Source organism: Lissotriton helveticus, chromosome 3_1 (assembly GCF_964261635.1).
Source record: "Lissotriton helveticus chromosome 3_1, aLisHel1.1, whole genome shotgun sequence".
Lineage (NCBI taxonomy): Eukaryota > Metazoa > Chordata > Amphibia > Caudata > Salamandridae > Lissotriton > Lissotriton helveticus.
The window spans coordinates 661,389,426-661,408,631 of record NC_136061.1 but is presented as its reverse complement, the minus strand read 5'-3'; the positions used below and the strand labels follow the sequence as shown (position 1 = coordinate 661,408,631).

Below are 19,206 nucleotides of genomic sequence, written 5' to 3'. Positions count from 1 at the left end.
GGGACAAGTATATCCAAGCAGCATCAGGGCACACCATCTTCCTGAAGAACAAATGGCAGCAGGGTAAGTGTCCTACAGAGAGAAGAAAGACAAAGCTCAGGTAGCAGCAGGACAGGCTTCCTTCACAGAAGAGACCGGTGAAGCCCACGGAGCTCCAGGGCAATGTTCCATCCCACGAGGAACAGACAGACGGTTAAGCATCCTTCAGATGAGGAACAAGTACATCCAACAAGCAGGAGGACAAGCTCCCTTTCGGGACGGGACAGGTAGTAGCTCATGTAGCAACAGGATCAGCTTCCATCGCACATGGTACAAGTACAGCCCGGAGCAGCAAGGTTTGACCCTTCTTAGTGTGGGCAGGTACAGCACAGAAGCTGCATAACAAGGTTCTAACACTCAAGGGAAAGATGCACCACAAAGCAGGAGGGCATACTTCATTTGCAGGACGGACATGCAGAATCTAGACGCAGGAGAGAAAGCATCCTTTATATGAGGATCAAGTACTGCCAAAGAGCACCAGTGGGATCTTTCTTTGCTCTAGGAACAAGCAAAGCTTAGAAGTGGCAAGGCGGGCTTCCTTCAGACATGTGACCGGCACAGCACAGAAGGGGATACACATGTAAAATGAGGTCCAAATATGGCAGTGCAAGCTTCCTTTACTCAAGGGACGGGTGCACCACATATAGCAGTAGTGCACAGTTGCTTCACTTGAGGGGCAAGTTGAGCCCAGGCACAGCAGGAAAAGCTTGCTTCACAGAGCGAACAAGTACAGTTCAGAAGTTGGATGGAGTGCCTGGAACAGCGGCGTAAGCTTCCCTCACCTAGTAGACAGTTGAAGCACTAGTATAATCAGAGCATGCTTCTTTTGAAATACATAAAAGGTACCAACCAGAAGTGCCTAGACAAGCTTCTCACAAAGGAGACGAGTAGAGCCTAATGGCAGCAAGGCAGGCTTCCTTCAAACATGCACAAGTACAGCCCAGATGCAGCAGGGCAACATTCCTCAGCCCTGGGACAAGCAAGTGCAGAGGCAAAACAAGGAAAATTGGTTTTGCATCAATGGTCGTGTAGGCATGCTATCTTTTTCAAAAAAAATGCCGGCCAATTTCGCTTATTTTGTGGTTCTGGAAGTGTCAGGACTGGTTACTGGAATAACAATTTGTATAACAGTCTCGGAATTATTTTCTTAACATATTAATTCTGCCTTTATAAGGTTCAAAAACATTTTGAAATTGTGTCGACAAAATTAACATTTTTCATGCATTTTCATCTGTTTGCTTTTTTTAAGTTTATATTTTAAAAGCAAGAAAACACCTAATTTGAATGATTTTCCTGATTATTTTTTTTACCCGATTTGATATGAAGATAATGACCAGAAAAATACTGGCCAAGTTGCAATCCAACTGACAGAGGCTTGGTATTCGTACTTAATCAGATCTGCCAGTAACTAACAGAGCTGCGGCAACAAATGATGGACAGAATGCTAAATGAATCAAACATTCACCCCCAAACAAGAGATCTGGGTTTGATCCATCGTTCTTTTGCTCACTATGCCACCCCAGTTTGGACCCAGCCATATGCAAATCAGTCTTGACCCTGTTCCTCATGGGAACAGTCCAGCCCAAACTGCCTAGCCAGGTCCTCCCAGGATCGGAAACAAGCATCCTGGGACCTGTTTCAGGGAAACACCCCATATCAGCCAGGCTAGCTTGAATCCAATGGCACAGCAAGCAAGGGACCCACGTCTGGGCATAACCATCCCACTTACGGTGAAAAGTGCTGCAGCAACAAATGATGGACAGAATGCTGAATGAATCAAACATTCATCTCCAGTAACTAAAAACAGACACTGAAACGGGTCCCTATCAGGCTTTGTATTAATTTCCTTGTCTTTACTGGCAAAGATACTAATCAATTTCTCAATATTGATTGTAAAGACAATTAAGGTATTCCATGTAGCGATGGAAAACCTGTTTACATTTCACTTCCAATTGCATTCCCTAAGAATACTTAGTTTTTTTTTTTTAAAGATGTCTGTACTTTGGTTCTTGTAACCAGGACTCTTGCATAGAGCATATCTTGTACTGAATGCACGGCAGGTGTCTGAGGGAGTTCAGGTTGTGGGAGGGCGTTTATGGCAGCGCACGATTGAGACCTCTGAAGTTGAGGCTTAAGGCTGTGCAAGTTTCTCACAGTGCCTGTCAGTTGGTCGCAAAGGTCTGCAAACACCATGCAGATCCAATCCCTGCCCTCACTGCATGAGCAATGGTCACATATGTGTCACTTGTAATTGTAGGAATGTGTGAGATAATCAGATAGAGGATTCCAGGAAGACAAGGGGAGAAAAAGGATGCAAGTGTCTTTCAAAGTGAGAGACTGTAGAAAAAAGTGTTGTGAAAGGTTGAATGGGACTGATTGAATAATCGGACCATCACAAACAACCCTTTCCGCATAGCTTGGTAATTTTTAATTTACATTCGCATGTTTCAGAATTGAAAAATGTTCAATTATAATTATTTACATCAAAATCATTATATTTATTTATACACTACAACTAACAGGCTTTTACAAAGCCGGTAGTTTTGACTGGTTTATGGTTGATTGTCTGCAGTAACAGAAAACTCAGAAAACGGTACCCAAATACTGGTGAAGTGGCACACTGTAAGAAAGCTCCACATTTTAGGTTATATATTTTAAGCCACATCCTGAATTACATAGGTCATACTCGTTGGAAAAGCTTCCTAGTCACACAATGGTCTACGCAAAATGATGGCACCCCCCTGCAGAAAGGGGCGAGAGGGCCCGGAGACTCTCCCATCTCTCAGATATTCATATCTTTAAGGCTGAATTGTGCCACCCTGAAGAGGGGCCCAGAACCTAGGTCACATGGACCTCTGTAACACCCCAGAGTTATGCTTCTTTGGCCCCGTACCTTTTAGAGGGGAAACATCACTTACAACGCAACTTTTACCACGCAATGCTTTTACATCGCAGCTTTTACAACGCAAACCATTACAACGCATTGCGCTGGGGGGCGCTCTAGGATAGGAAATATATTTAATTTACTATCCAACACCTTCCCTACTATCCACGGGGACTGGAGTTGGAATAGTAAATTAAATAATTCACTATCCAGCGCCCCAAAGCACTATGCGTTGTAATGGTATGCGTTGTAAAACTCGCGTTGTAAAAGCATGCGATGTAAAAGCATGCGTTGTAATGTCGTACATCCCTTTTAGAGACATCTCCCACCTTCTTCCTCCCATTTAAAGTACTGAGGGCTTGTGCCCTGATGAAAGCAAAGAAATGGGCCTCTAATCCCCGTTATTGAGTATTAAAAGGCAAATACAATTGGAGCTCTGTGGCCCCCTTACACCACTGGTCCTGATGCTGTGCCTTCTGGATCATGGATGCACACTGCACCTAGCTGCGGAGAGGCCTCTATGCCACGTGCGACAGCTTCAGTCCGTCCTGTCTTTTCAGCCAGACATACGGTCTATGCTAGGATTTCACGTCAGAACCTGCAATGTAATGAGCTGCTCCAGGCGTGGGCATCCTAAACCTGACCCTCAAACACCACCCCTTTGCCTGCTTGAACTCTCTTGCAGGTTCCTTCTTCCCTCCACTCTCGGTGCCTCCTCTTGTCGCCTCTATGCAGCTGTCTTATGCCAGACCTGGTTCTTTAAACAAAATCTGCAGGCCTCCTAAGTTTCGGAGCCAACTCCAGGTTCCAGTACGAAACGTTTTGTTAGCTAAAAGGCCAGCACTGGCAGAGGTAGCCAAACGTGACATGAGGCCATTTTGCAGCTATGTCCTCACAGATAGCGACTTGGATCCCCCTGGAAGCGAACATCAAATGTTCAGTGCAAGTGCATTAATTGCCGCCGGTGCCTCACTCTGCACCCTCTCCCTCGCTTCCCACCCATCGCTGAGGCACTGGGCTGGTTTAATGCAACCTCTGTACAGCGTGTCTGTTTCAGCTGATCAGGAAATAAACGTTAATACATAATGCAACACTCCAGGGGCCAGCTCGCTTCACTGGCTGGGCACACTGGTTTCGAAACCACGTAGGTCAGACAAGGACTTTCTACACGGATTGAGACGCAACAAGGCAGGGGAAATGGCAACTGGGAATGCCCCTAACATACCCCTGCAGGGCTCACTTTGTACACACGGCAATAACGCTGGTCAGGGACAAGTGACCTTCCGAGTCAACGACAGGTCTAATGTGTTCAAGGACAAAGGACCGCCACTGACAACTAGAGGCCACTTGGGAAGGTCCCCAGGGACAGCAACAAGCTCCTGGAATATCAGAGTGGACACATGTTCTATAAATAAGTGGAACAAAGAATCACATGTATAAGTGACCCTTTACAAACAGGAGGAACCACAGCTCTCCTTTGCTCACAAATGTCTGAATGGTCAAGAAGGGATAGGCCGGTGATCATCTTCTTTGACTTCCAGGAACCATCAGTGAAGGACGGAAGGTCTAGGAGTGGGCGTTCATTTAAAGCACGAGCCAGGCTCGAGTCTGAGGCCTCGCTCTGACTCCGCTTGAGGTCCCGTTGGAACCTCGAACCCATTACGAGCCGAGCTTTTCATGCGCCTTCTGCTTGCCACCCTCGCGCTAGCCTCATTCGTAAAGAGGTAGAAACAAAGCATTAAAATTTGAGGTAAAAGGGACAGACAAAAAGATATCTATTTTGCGGCCGATTTGTGCCAAGTGAAACTAGAAAACCTGGATTACTCGTGCTTTCCCTGCTTAACTATATTGTTGTGATCTTAAGCAAATATTTTATTTTACCAATCCTCCTTTATCTTCACTATAGAATATACACACGCAATCAAATACCTTAGCTCAGAATACCAGCTCTACAAATCATATTGTGTTTGACTTAATAGGTTATTATATATAAGAATCTGGGCCACGTAATGGGTTCACATGACAACTGTCTTGCCTCATATTTCGATAGTGGCAGAGTCAAGGGTGGGGGCAGAAATGGTTCTAAGTTTATGCTTAAACACTATCATAGACCAAATTCCACATCCTAATATAAATTCACTTTTTTTGCATTTGAAAAGAGATCATCAATGATGTTTGTTGTATGATTTATGCAGAGCCAAGCCAGTCCCTTGGCTCGGCCCGCCCTATTTGTGAGCTCGCCAACCTCTAAGCAGATAGTCATCTCTTTATGGGGGGAGGGGGATCTATCAGTGACGCTGCAGGTGAAGCAAGAGCCCTTTCACTAAAAACTTCAAATGCTTTATGGTTTCCGAAGTTCAGTAGCAGTCAAATAATTAAAGGCAACGCCACCGTCTTTTAGAGATGTTGGGGTTCAGGTCGCCGAGAGAGTGGATGAGACAGTAATGTTGTCTGATTAACCTCCACAGCCAACTACCCTCCACCAACATACCCCCCCTCAAAGTACCTTCTACAAACCATGCACCTTCAAGGTGTTTATTGCCAATGGACCAATAACCAATGTTTGCACTGCCACTGAACCCTCACTAACTCACCCTCAGCTGACAAAATCCACTGTCAATACACTTTAACAACGTGCCCCTACCAGCGCAACAAAAGTATCTGCGGCCAAAATAATACCCACTAACAAACATAACATCAAACCTCTAACATAGCCTTCAGGGATGTTCTTCACCTTACAGCCATGATCAATGCACCCACAGGCAGTGCACCGATTAACTACATCATCATACTTTTCACCAACATAGCCTTTGCAACATGCCCTACGCAAGCATACCTATCCCCACTGCACCCTCAGGAACTGTGTCTTCTGCTACCATAATCAATGCCAATGACTGACAACGTAACCTCCACTGGAGAACTCTCCTTCATCAAAATGCCCTTGAGCATCATACCTTGAGACAACACAACCTTTGACCACAAAATCTCGACCGATACACCTGCCACTCAACATGCACAACCAATGCACCCTTGACTAGCATAGCGCATCTGTCGCTAAGGAAGACCTCACCAAGATAATCTTCATTGGTGACCCCCGCCTCCCATGCACCCATAGTCTGTGTACCCACTGTCAATCTACCGATATATCACAGCCAATATACCTTACACTGGGCCCTGTGTTTTTGAATCCAGTCAGTGATCGCTTATCTAATATACTCTGCATCAATTTACCTTCTAAAGATCTTGTCAGGTCAATGTACCCTGTTCAGACTGAGGTATGAAGGCCAAGCTATCTTCCCACATACCCCTGAAGCAGAAAATGTATCTGCGGCCTACTTATCCCCAAATGTAAATGTAAATGTATTGAGACTTATATAGCGCACGTATCACCCGAAGGCATCAAGGCGCTTGCTTAGGGAACCCGTCCTGGTATTCCCCTGTGAGATACCCCGGCAGGGTATCCACAAGGTGAAAGCCAGGCATCCCGCCGCGAGGGGCCGTAGTGGAGATTAAGCAAGCTATTGCCCAGAGTCGCAGAGTGTGACCCCATGAGTCGAGTAGGCACCGGAGCGAGAATTGTCGAGTCCTTGGAATTTTTGAGCCCGAGACCCGCCGAGGTGGGGAATCGAACCCTGGTCCACAGCCAATCTCAGCTTCCAGGTCTGCCGCCTCTAACCACTGAGCCACGCTTCTCCACCTAGTCCCCAGTCATTAAACCCAACAAAGCCTGCTGTCGGCACACCTTTCTACCAACAACGACCTAACATTGCACCTGCCATTTGCCAACATATCACTCACCACAGCAACTACTACCAGCCAAGCCTTCAAAGGAATGAGCAGCAACATATCCGCAACCAAAGGGGACACGAAAATACAACTCAATAGAGCGAGTAAAGCCCGCCAAGGTCAAGTGCCAATGTTTGTCTACCACCCCCGGGCTGGCGACAGACATGCCTTCCAAAAGCAGGGCATGTTCTGTGTCCTTGACGGTTTCAAAACATTTTGCCTAATCTGAAATCTCTCACTGGGCTGGAAAGGGCAGGCTCGGCTGTACCACAGACGTTCATGGAGCAGAAACAGTCCTTGAAACAGAATGTGTTCAGAAAAAACAGGGACCTCTGTTTCATTTAAAGTCAAATGTGGTGTGTGCTGGTATTTCTACACCGTGAATGCCTATAGGGTCCGGGCAAGGTAGAGCCGTAGAGACACATACGGGGACACAGGAAGCACACCACAATGTATTGCGAGCTTCGCTCTCTCAAATGAGTCTTTTACTGCTCTCTAGTTATGCGCACGCAGGACGCACCGACGTGCAGTGCAGCCTCTGGGGTTGCTTCCAAATTAGACAAACTGAAAGCAGATCCTTTTGAAAAGAAAAGATGTGTGCGATGGGAAGCCGTTGTGGAGAGAGTATTCCAATGGGAAGCTATAGTAAAAAGAAATAAAATAAAACTAAATAGCCATGAACATCGGAGAGGCACGGAGCAGCTTTACGCCGTGATAGTGCTGCCAAAAAGTCAAACAGCTCCAGGTTTTGATGCCTCTGATTGGACTTACTGAAATTATGCCGCATCATGGCTGCGGTTGCACTTCCAGTTAATGTGCTCTCTTAAACACAGTGTCAGCGAGCGCCCCCTGCAGGAGTGTGAGTAACAATCACACACAATGAAAACAATCCAGAGCACATTTCTCATAAGCAAGCAAACGCATGTCATATTAGATTTCGGGGAAATTTAATGCACAGTTAGCATCGTGCACACTGGAAAGGAGGCGAGCAGACAGCTGTGCTCGGTATCTCTGCTCTTCGTGTCACATTTAAGGAGAGCTGCATTGACCATCTGCATTGGTGAAGAGGTATATCTTAGAACTAAGTTGGTGGGTTTGAGCTAGTTATGTTAGTTGCATATAAAGCTCCTATTACAGCTCTGAAGCCGCCTAAAGCGCTTAGGAGAGAAGGGAAAAGTACAGATTAGTGTAATCTAATAGCTACCAAGTGCCACGTATTTTGCCTTGTCCGTGGGTTTGTTGTCAGATATTAAGTGCTTAGTTGGCAAAAGTCACTTGGAGGGAGAACAAGCACAAGCCACACAGCTACCTTAAGGACTCAAACATAACAGCCACAATAAACACCCATTAACATCAGCCCTGTTACAGCAATTACCATACAACCATTATCGACACGCAGCCACGATGAAGACTTGTAACCATACCAGTCATTGCAAACGCCAGTAAGCACACCAGCTACAATGAATACCCATGAACTTTCTAGCCATGATGAACAGCAGTGAACATACATAGCAGCCACAATGCACACCGTGATTACACCATGATCAACACCTGCAACCATACCAGGCACTATGAACATGCAGAATACCAGCCGAATTGAACACCTGTCACTAGTCCAGCCATTATAGACACCTACAACCGCATCAGCCATGAAGACCGCAGGTAACCCAACCTGTTACTGTAAACACCCATGACCATACCAACCACGACGAACCCCTGTAACCATGCCAGTCACCATGTCCAACCAAGACCATTACAATGCACAATTAACATTCAAAATCAGAACAGCCACAATGAACACACTTCATCATGTCAGCTATGATTAAAATCCACAACCATGCCAACAGTAATAGACACCCATCACTTTACCAAACACTACACCCAGAATCATATGGCTTTTTCACACACCAGTGGTCATGCTGGCCTTTATCGGCTCTGCTTGACCACAGTGAAGAGTAACAAGACCGCTGAGCATACTTGCCATTTTCAGTACTCCTATCCATCTCAGACGACTATACACCAACAGTGTGCTTCCTTCTAACACCATTCACCATATTGTACAGCTCCAACAACCAAAACCTACATTTGCAACACCGCCACCTCAGCGTCAACTTTCATCCTCCATGTTTCTATTTGGTGCTCTCTGATGTTTTTCCCTTGTCTTGAACTTTCACCTTCATTTCGCAGCCCTATTGCTTCAGAATGTCCTATGTCTCCAACTTTCCCCATGCTTATTTTGCTTAATTGCTGTATTCTTCAAAGAATCTATTTGTCGATGCGCAACTCCTTCAATGCACTCGGTTCTTCCAGACAGTGACCTGTGAGGATAAGAAATGGCGGATTCAAGGGGTTTGCGGTCCCTTGAGCCAGAAGGGATTTAGCACTGTAAAAATGTGCATAACAACCATTCTAGGTTGAGTGTGCATACCAGTGCACCGAATGAGAGATGGTGGTGTCTGTACTCAGTACATCAACCTCTTGCCATGGTGTCTCCAGCATTCCCATAGACTTTGCAGCAGCACTTCTAATCCCTGCCCCCGACCTTCAGTTTCCCCCTTGTCTCTGTTTTATGCACTCACTGTCCTACCCTGGCTTCAAGCTTCTCCCTTCTTTTCAAAGATGACTGTGCCATCTTCATCCGCTATCCAGCTTTCTATATTGTGAAGACCAACGCCTTCCCCTGGTCTCCAGCTTCGCTCCTGGTTTTCTCAGCACTCTTGTTCCTGCTTATTCCACGTCTCTGGCTTTCCCTGCACTTCAATGTCTTTACCCAGCCTCCACCCTTTCCCTTGATTTCTGAGCACTGTTGCTCCAGCCTGTCCCTGGTCTCGGCTGTCCCAATCCTTCTTCAGGCCCTTCACCCCACAGAAGCAGTTCTAAGGTGCTCTTATCCCTTCTATTCATTTTGCACCCCATATACTTCCAGCTTTCCCAGCACTACTGCTCCCACTTGATCAAAAAGATTGCCAGCACTGCTGCTTCTGTCCGTGCCAGATCCCATTCCCAAGCCCCCTACTGTCCCCACAGTCAGCACTTTTGCCCGGGTCTGTCTCGGATCTTGCAGCTTTCCATATTTTTTGACAATGTATCCTCCTCCCCGTCTCCAGGTTTCCACTAGCTTCTTCGGCACTGCAGCTCGAATCTGCCTGATGGCTCCAGCTTTAATCTAGTCTCTAGTCGAGCTTTCTCTTTAAAGGTTCAGAACTATTGCTATCGTACCTTCCTTGTACCCACTGCCCTCCTTCTTCCTGGTGAGTATCGAGTTTATGCCAGTCTGATGTCTCATCAGCAGCTTTACTTTGGTGCAGTGCTCGAAATGGAAAAATAGAAGTGCACGTACTCTGAACCAGAGTACCTGGTTGTTTCTGAAAAGTGTGGAAACTCAGCAATTAAAAGTATTACATTTTTCTTGAGAAGTGCTGGTACAGTCCGTCTCAAAATAAAAAAAGTGCCGGTACTCAGTACCGACAGTACCGGCCCATTTAAAGCACTGCTTTGGTGTGGACTTAGTGAAAGCTACCGATTGTTCCCAATACATCTCATGAAGGTCCATCCACCTAATACCCCCATTTAAATGTAACGCCCCCCAAATCCTTAAACAACAATTTAGTGCAACATTAGGCCTCTGACTTCCCCAGTAAAACTGGCGAGTGTCCCGGGGCACGGCGGGAGAGAACAAGCAGCAGCTCGCAGGGAATCTTTTCTGAGCCCGTGCAGCAGGGGCCCCGGGGGACAAGAAGCGTGCAGGTGATGGAAACCGCCGGGCTCGATGGACAGGTACAAGAGCCGCTGCGCCTGGGACTTGAAAGACGCCCCTCTCAGTTGGCGGGTCCGAGTCCCGGATTTCCTCGCCCGGTGTTGCTCACGGCCGGCAGCTGCCGCTCCTCTGTTTCCACAGGCTCACGGGTGTGGCAGGAAGGAGGCCGGTCGCAGCCGCACACGCAGCGCTATTGTTCTGGAAATTCACCGGAGGCCGGCCCTGGCAGGATGTCAAGAACAGGCGAAGGTGCTCCAGGCGGGAGGGGAGCCACATCCAGGCAGGACCCCCGGCATCTTCCGGGTCTTCTACGTCATAGAGGGGACGGCCGGAAGCAGGGAGAGCCCCAAACCCTCGGGGCTCTTTATTCACACCGAGAGGGGAGACCTAGCAGAGCCTCACGCCGCCCCTCTGTCTCCTAAAGACACCACAGGCAGGACGCAGCAATGTCCCAAAGCGTCTCCACGACCTCCCTTCTTACAGAGGAAGAGGCTAGCCAGACCCAGTAGGGTAGAAACCAACACCAGGGACTTCGTCCCCTCATTGGGAGGCAAGACTGCACGGTCCATAGCCTCCTCCAAGCCCATTCCCGCTGTAGGGAGAGAAGGTATTAGGCAAGGCTCCAAGCCGCTCTCGGCCCCTCAGCCTATACAAGGGTAGGCCGGCTGCAGGGGTTTCCAAGCCCCCCCCCCCACGTCTCCCCCACTTCTTACAAAGAAGGCTGAATCCAGTGAGGTCCCCAGGCCTCTGCTAGGACCTTTGCCACGCAAAGGTGTCTGCAAACCTCCTCCCAGCCCTTTGCTCCATAGATAGAGGCTGCTTCCAGTAAGGTTCCATGCCTCCCCAGCCCCTTCATCCCATGCATACATAGGGAGGGCGCAGTCAGAGTCCCCTGGGTCTCCCCGTGCGCTCCATTCTCGTAAAGCCTGGATCTGGCGAGCCTCACAAGCATCCCACAGGCCCCTGACTGTAAAAGAGGCGGGGAGGGGGAGGCTGAATACAGGAGTGAGCCACACATCCTTTGTGCTCCTCAGCCCTAGCATGGGAGATGTCAGGGCTTTAAGTGGAGCCGGTCCCTCCGGTTCTTAGACCCATCAGTAATTAAAACCTGCCCTTCAAACAGGTCCGTATCAGGCCCTATGACGTTATGTCCCTAGCTTTACAGGGAAAAACACTGATCGGTTTCTGAACAATGACTGTAAAAATCAATAAGATAATCTAGTCAGTGTGTGGTCTCTGTCACCATTACCCATGCCTTACTAAATTTTGAATTTCCGAAGAGTGCTTGCTTTTTCCAGGATATTATGTTCTTGCATATAGTCGTCTACCGGTGTCCATGTGAGTGGATGTTTATAATGAGCCACGACTGAGTGCTCTGTAGTTGAGGCTGAGGGCAGTGCAAGTCTCTCACAGTGCTGACAGTGGCTCATAAAGGTGTCCAGAACACACTCATCCAATCCTGGACCTCTCCCCACATCACACAGAGCAACAGTCACGTGTAGCAATTGTAATTCTATGCAAAATTGTCGTAGGAGGGATACAGGTATCGAAATATTGACAGAGCCAAAGTAAAAGAAAACATAGTGCTTTCAGGTAAATGGGCGTGTTGTGTGTGAGGGGATGGTGAAGTGAAGGAGATGCGAGGTGGTACAAGCAGAAGAGAGTGTCAAGAGGTTGCAGAAGAGCAAAGAGAGAAGGTGCGAGATAGTTGGATGATTTCAGAAAGGAGGCCGAGAACAAGGGTACGTTTAACATAGTAAGAGACTGCAGAAAAAAGCGTCGGGAAGAATAGAAGAGATTGAAACACTCTGAAAACCACGATCCCTTCTACAGACCATAGCTATGTTTACTGCAGTCTCATATTTTCAGAATTCAAACATTTTTATTTCTAATGATTTACAACAAAGTCATCGTTGCTCATGTATCGGATACAGCTAGTAGGGCTTTGACATATTCAATAAGGTCTCCACCAAATATCCCAACTCTGGGCTGTTCACTCCCAGCCTTAAGGAGGCTTCACCCAGAAGGCATTCTAACATGCAACCTAAAGAGAGATCGACCTTACAAAGGGGAAAGAAGATGCGTAGGAGGGAGTTTATCACGGGCGCTTCGAAGCCTCCAACAGGCACTGGCAACAACCGGGGGCCCATCCATCCCCGCCCCAGGATGCCGTAGAGGAAGAGACCGAATAACCTGGGCCCAAAGCCCGTATCTTTGCTTTCTAGGAGGGTGAGTGAGGCTTGAGCCAAGAGACATCAAACGCAACCTCAGGGGAGCCTTTCCCGAGGGACCCAGAGGCCTCCCCCAAAAGAGGGGCGGCCTCACCCGAGCGCAGGCAGCCTCGACGCCTGAGAGTAAACACTGGCGGGTCATGAGGTGCGAGCTGTAATCAGGCGTAATGCATGGCTGTGACTGCGCCCCGCCCTGTGCGGGCGCACACTGAAGACGTGGCAGGAGTACCACAAGGACACACCGTCAGCAAGGAAACCCAAACAGATCCCTGCAGGCCCACACCAGGCGCGTGCAGGGCCCGAGGGCGAGGAAGGCACGAGGGGAAGAGAGCGAGGGAGACACCGGGGGGGAAGAGAGAGCGAGGAAGACACCGGGGGGAAGCGGGCGAGCACCTGCCCAGGCACGGGCAGCGTCGGCGACCTTTGCCTTTTAGCGAAGGGAGAAACAACAGGCCACGGGCGGCCTTCACCTCATCACTTGGTGTCCGCGCTCTGCAGCAGTAAAGCTGGCGCCTGCTCGCGCGATCTTCGGGAATAGCACGCTGGGGGGTGGGCAGAGAGCCACGGACGGCCTGCACTTGCTTACTCCATCGCTGGGGTCAGCAAACAGCGGGAGGGTCGGCCCTTCTTCACGGTGGGGGCCTGCAGAAGTAGTATCCCGGCCTGCACATGCCGACAGTCACTACCTCTGGAATCAGGGCAATAGAACGAAGGTTGCACCTACTCACACTACTGCTGGACGGTCACTGCCCCTCCACGCCTGGGATCAGTCACAGGACCGCGGCCTCACCTGCTCACTCCTCGTCTGGGGTCAGAGAAATAGGAATAAGGACCCAGCATGCTATCTGTGCGGTCTTAACAGGGGCACGGCCTGCACCTGCTCGCTCTGTGCCTGGCCTCATCAGCAACAAGGGTAGGATGTTTCCCTAATGACTCCATATCTGAGTTTGTCTCCTTTCTGCGTCGTCCATGTCTGGGGTCAGCGCCAGATGGCCACAAGCGGCCTGCCCTGGCTTACTCGACTGCGGCATCTACAACAGTGAGGACCACGGCCTGCACATACGCACAATATCTCTCGGGTCAAGGCAATGTGACCAGGGCCCGTACCTCCATCTGTGGGGCCATATCAAGAGGGCTAGCGCAACTCTTCTCCAGTAGTGGTTGGGCCACTTCCTCAGTCCACGACCGAGACACCGCATGCATGTGGCTTATTCTCATCCTGTCCTTTTCTTAAGTGTAAGGGATAGCGGCTGGGGTTCAAATGCAATTACAACAAGCATTTACAATGCAACGGTCTCGCCTTTGCAAAAGTTAGCGCTTTTGGCATTGTAAATGACAAATGTTTTATTTATGTGTTGGTTTTGGAAACAGATAAATAAATGGCATTGTCATGAGCAGTAGAGAGTGAGTAGTAGAGAGTGAGTAGTAGAGAGAGTAGTAGAGAGTAATAGTGAGTAGTAGAGAGAGTAGTAGTGAGTAGTAGAGAGTGAGTAGAGAGTAGTAAGTGAGTAGTAGAGTGTGTAGTAGAGAGTAGTGAGTGTGTAGTAGAGAGTAGTGAGTGTGTAGTAGAGACTAGTGAGTGTGTAGTAGAGAGTGTGTAGTAGAGAGTGTGTAGTAGAGAGTGTGTAGTAGAGAGTGTGTAGTAGAGAGTGAGCAGTAGAGACTAGTGAGTGTGTAGTAGAGTGGTGAGTGTGTAGTAGAGTGGTGAGTGTGTAGTAGAGTGTGTAGTAGAGTGTGTAGGAGAATGTGTAGTAGGGAGTGTAGTAGAGAGTGTAGTAGAGTGTGTAGTAGAGAGTGTGTAGTAGAGAGTAGTGAGTGTGTAGTAGAGAATGTGTAATACAGAATGTGAAGTAGAGAGATTGAAGTAGAGAGATTGAAGTAGAGAGATTGAAGTAGAGAGATTGAAGTAGAGAGATTGAAGTAGAGAGATTGAGGTAGAGAGATTGAAGTAGAGAGTGTGGAGTAGAGAGTGTGGAGTAGAGAGTGGAGAGTCTGTAGTAGAGTGTAGTAGAAAGTAGTGAGTGTGTAGTAGAGTAGTAGAGAATGTGTAGTAGAGTAGTAGAGAGTAGTAGAGGGTGTGTAGTAGAGTGTGTAGTAGAGCGTGTGTGTAGCAGAGTGTGTAGTAGAGTAGTAGAGAATGTGTAGTAGAGTAGTAGAGAGTAGTAGAGGGTGTGTAGTAGAGTGTGTAGTAGAGCGTGTGTGTAGCAGAGTGTGTAGTAGAGTGTAGTAGAGTGTGTAGTGTAGAGTGTGTAGTAGAGAGTGTGTAGTAGAGAGTGTGTAATGTAGAGTATGTAATGTAGAGTGTGTAGTAGAGTGTGTAGTAGAGTGTGTAGTAGAGTGTGTAGTAGAGTGTGTAGTAGAGTGTGTAGTAGAGTGTGTAGTAGAGTGTGTAGTAGAGTGTGTAGTAGAGAGTGTAGTAAGTAGTGACTGTAGTAGATAGTGTGTAGTAGAGAGTGTCTAGTATAGAGTGTGTCGAAGAGAGTAGTGGCTGTAGTAGTGAGTGTGTAGTGAGTGTGTAGTAGAGTGTGTAGTAGAGAGTAGTGACTGTAGTAGAGAGTGTGTAGTAGTGTGTAGTAGAGAGTAGTGACTGTAGTAGAGTGTGTAGTACAGTGTGTAGTAGAGAGTTGTGACTGTAGTAGATAGTGTGTAGTAGAGAGTGTCTAGTATAGAGTGTGTCGAAGAGAGTAGTGGCTGTAGTAGTGAGTGTGTAGTGAGTGTGTAGTAGAGAGTAGTGACTGTAGTAGAGAGTGGGTAGTAGTGTGTAGTAGAGAGTAGTGACTGTAGTAGAGTGTGTAGTACAGTGTGTAGTAGAGAGTAGCGACTGTAGTAGAGAGTGTGTAGTAGAGAGTAGAGTGCGTAGCAGAGAGTAAGCTCCACTCTGCACTCTGAAGCTCCACTCTGAAGCTCCACTCTGCACTCTGAAGCTCCACTCTGCACTCTGAAGCTCCGCTCTGAAGCTCCGCTCTGAAGCTCCGCTCTGAAGCTCCACTCTGAAGCTCCACTCTGAAGCTCCACTCTGAAGCTCCACTCTGAAGCTCCACTCTGAAGCTCCGCTCTGAAGCTCCGCTCTGAAGCTCCACTCTGCACTCTGAAGCTCCGCTCTGAAGCTCCACTCTGAAGCTCCACTCTGAAGCTCCACTCTGAAGCTCCACTCTGAAGCTCCACTCTGAAGCTCCACTCTGAAGCTCCACTCTGAAGCTCCACTCTGAAGCTCCACTCTGAAGCTCCACTCTGCACTCTGAAGCTCCACTCTGAAGCTCCACTCTGCACTCTGAAGCTCCGCTCTGAAGCTCCGCTCTGAAGCTCCGCTCTGAAGCTCCGCTCTGAAGCTCCGCTCTGAAGCTCCACTCTGAAGCTCCACTCTGAAGCTCCACTCTGAAGCTCCACTCTGAAGCTCCACTCTGCACTCTGAAGCTCCACTCTGAAGCTCCACTCTGAAGCTCCACTCTGCACTCTGAAGCTCCACTCTGAAGCTCCACTCTGAAGCTCCACTCTGAAGCTCCACTCTGAAGCTCCACTCTGAAGCTCCACTCTGAAGCTCCACTCTGAAGCTCCACTCTGAAGCTCCACTCTGAAGCTCCACTCTGAAGCTCCACTCTGAAGCTCCACTCTGAAGCTCCACTCTGAAGCTCCACTCTGAAGCTCCACTCTGAAGCTCCACTCTGAAGCTCCACTCTGAAGCTCCACTCTGAAGCTCCACTCTGCACTCTGAAGCTCCACTCTGCACTCTGAAGCTCCACTCTGAAGCTCCACTCTGCACTCTGAAGCTCCACTCTGCACTCTGAAGCTCCACTCTGCACTCTGAAGCTCCACTCTGCACTCTGAAGCTCCACTTTGCACTCTGAAGCTCCACTCTGCACTCTGAAGCTGCACTCTGAAGCTCCACTCTGAAGCTCCACTCTGAAGCTCCACTCTGAAGCTCCACTCTGCACTCTGAAGCTCCACTCTGAAGCTCCACTCTGCACTCTGAAGCTCCACTCTGAAGCTCCACTCTGAAGCTCCACTCTGAAGCTCCACTCTGAAGCTCCACTCTGAAGCTCCACTCTGAAGCTCCACTCTGAAGCTCCACTCTGAAGCTCCACTCTGAAGCTCCACTCTGCACTCTGAAGCTCCACTCTGCACTCTGAAGCTTCACTCTGCACTCTGAAGCTCCACTCTGAAGCTCCACTCTGAAGCTCCACTCTGAAGCTCCACTCTGAAGCTCCACTCTGAAGCTCCACTCTGAAGCTCCACTCTGAAGCTCCACTCTGAAGCTCCACTCTGAAGCTCCACTCTGAAGCTCCACTCTGCACTCTGAAGCTCCACTCGGAAGCTCCACTCTGAAGCTCCACTCGGAAGCTCCACTCGGAAGCTCCACTCGGAAGCTCCACTCGGAAGCTCCACTCGGAAGCTCCACTCGGAAGGGGCAAAGATCGGAGCATCACGGAACTAAAACAAATATAAACAAGGCAGTGAGTGCAGCACCGCCTTAGCAGTGGGATAGCAGCCTTGATAACATCGGAGCAGCCCCTGCGCCCGGCCTCAAAACAATAAAGGCAACTCTAGAATGCAGATTTACCTGTATCCCGCAAGTGATGTACGCAGATGGGAAAGAAACAAATAGCAACCTTGGAGAGCTGGCGGGGCAGGCAAACACAGCATCGGGAGACGCAATATAAATAAAATAACAGCTAGTATCAAATTATACAAAAGCCCAACGTAACGAATTGCTCAAAAAAGTCAAACATCATGTGTACATGAAGACGCAATATAAATTAAAAAAAAAAACAGCCACCAACAGATTAAAGAAAAGCCCCTCCATAGCGGATCGGTAAATAAACTCCAAACGCATCTGTTTATGCAGCATCACACAACCCACATGCCCGTAATATTAAACAAACAAGTGATAGCCGCAAACCTTATCATTTAAATTAGTTAAAAAGCCGTTGTCCGAGCACCCGTGAATTGCCTGAGAGCTGGGGTACAAGCCTTCGCCAATGCAGAACGGGCACAGAGAGGCAGCCTGCTGTGGCGGAGCGCAAAATGATGCCCCCCCTGCAGAATGCGAAGAGGCCCCGAGGCTCTTGAGTATAAAGCATGCCTCGCAGATATGTAATGAGCTTGGGCTGAATAGGATCCCCCCGAAAGGCTGCAGGGTTTCTGCATGTTAGCCCCTAAAGAGCGGTAACATTATTAAAGCCGGTTTATGAGGTAATGGACAAAGTAAATGACTTCAACTAAAAAGGGTGTAAAAAAGGGCCGTGTCTTGATTTCGAGTGCTCGATCTGTTTATGAATTATGTGATGACTCGGTTCAGATATGGGGTCCAGGATCAGTACATATCCAAACGCCTTACGCTATCGGCTTGGATAGAAAGTATTGTAACCAAACTCGAGGGGACTTCAGAAGTACAGTGCCATAAAATTCAGCCATCAATGTTTAAAACTAAATAAAAAGGTAGCGTCCCAAAAAAATAAATAAATAAATACCGCCTTCGGGTAAAGTCCGCGCTATATAAAAATGCATAAATAACTAACTAAATACATACCGCAAATCACTGCCGTCACTCTGCCGGCCTGCGACCAGGAAGTCAGGCAGGCCGGCGCGTCAACAGGAAACAGGAAGTAGGAGGGCGGGAGCCTACCCCGCCTCCCACGGAAGAGCCGCGATTGGACGGAGCCGCCGTGTTTGGAGCACCGGAGCAGGCAGGAGCCTACCCTGCGCCCCGGTGCAGAAGGAGGTAAGAAGAGTCCTGCTGCCGGGCCCTGCAGCTGAGGAGAGCCGCCGCACGAAGGAAGCCGGTGAGTGCGTTGCTGAGCGGGGAAGGGGGAGGCGGGGGGCGCGGGGAAGGGGGAGGCGGGGGGCGCGGGGAAGGGGGGGGCGCGGGGAAGGGGGGGGGCGCGGGGAAAGCATGTGCGGGCGGGCGGGCTTTGTATGTATGTGTGCGTGCGTGTGACTGTGGGGGAGGGGGGGGGTGTGTGTGTGAGCGAGTGTCTGTGTGCCTGTATGTGTGTGCCTGCGTGTGCATGCGCTCGCCTGTGTGTGCGTGCGTGCGTGCATGCAGAGGGGTGGGGGCTGCCTGCCTGCGTCTGTAAAAGCAAGGGCTGTGAGTTACTCTGCGCATGCGCGGGGGCAAGCCTGTTCATTCCAAGCCAGCCTCAGCCAGCCTCGGGAAAAACGAAAGTAATAAAAAAGCGAAACTGACACTGCCACTGCAGACAATGCTGCGCGCTCCCGAGGTGAAATCCGGCACTGAAAACGCTCGTAACACTTTGGTGTCCACTCTCCTAAAAACGGATCACATTAGTTGTCGAGCTGACAGCATTCATGCTTCGCATGAATGCTAACGTCAGCTCGACCTAAAAAGGGGGTGGTGATGGACAGAGTATCTGAGTTAATCAGAACACTCCTACCCAGTCAACAGATCAGGGCTTGATCCATCACCGTTTTTTAGCTCACTGCACCATCCCAGTTCAGAACCTGGCTATATGCAAATTAGTCTGTCCCTGGCCCAGTGCATCATGGGAACA

General features: G+C 49.0%; 1 protein-coding gene across 1 annotated transcript in view; it reads right to left on the bottom strand.

Annotated features, from left to right (window-relative positions):
* The window catches only part of NHSL3 (NHS like 3), a 336,808-nt gene that overhangs the window by 300,691 nt on the left and 16,911 nt on the right, over positions 1–19,206 (bottom strand). The gene's annotated exons all lie outside the window — the stretch shown is intronic.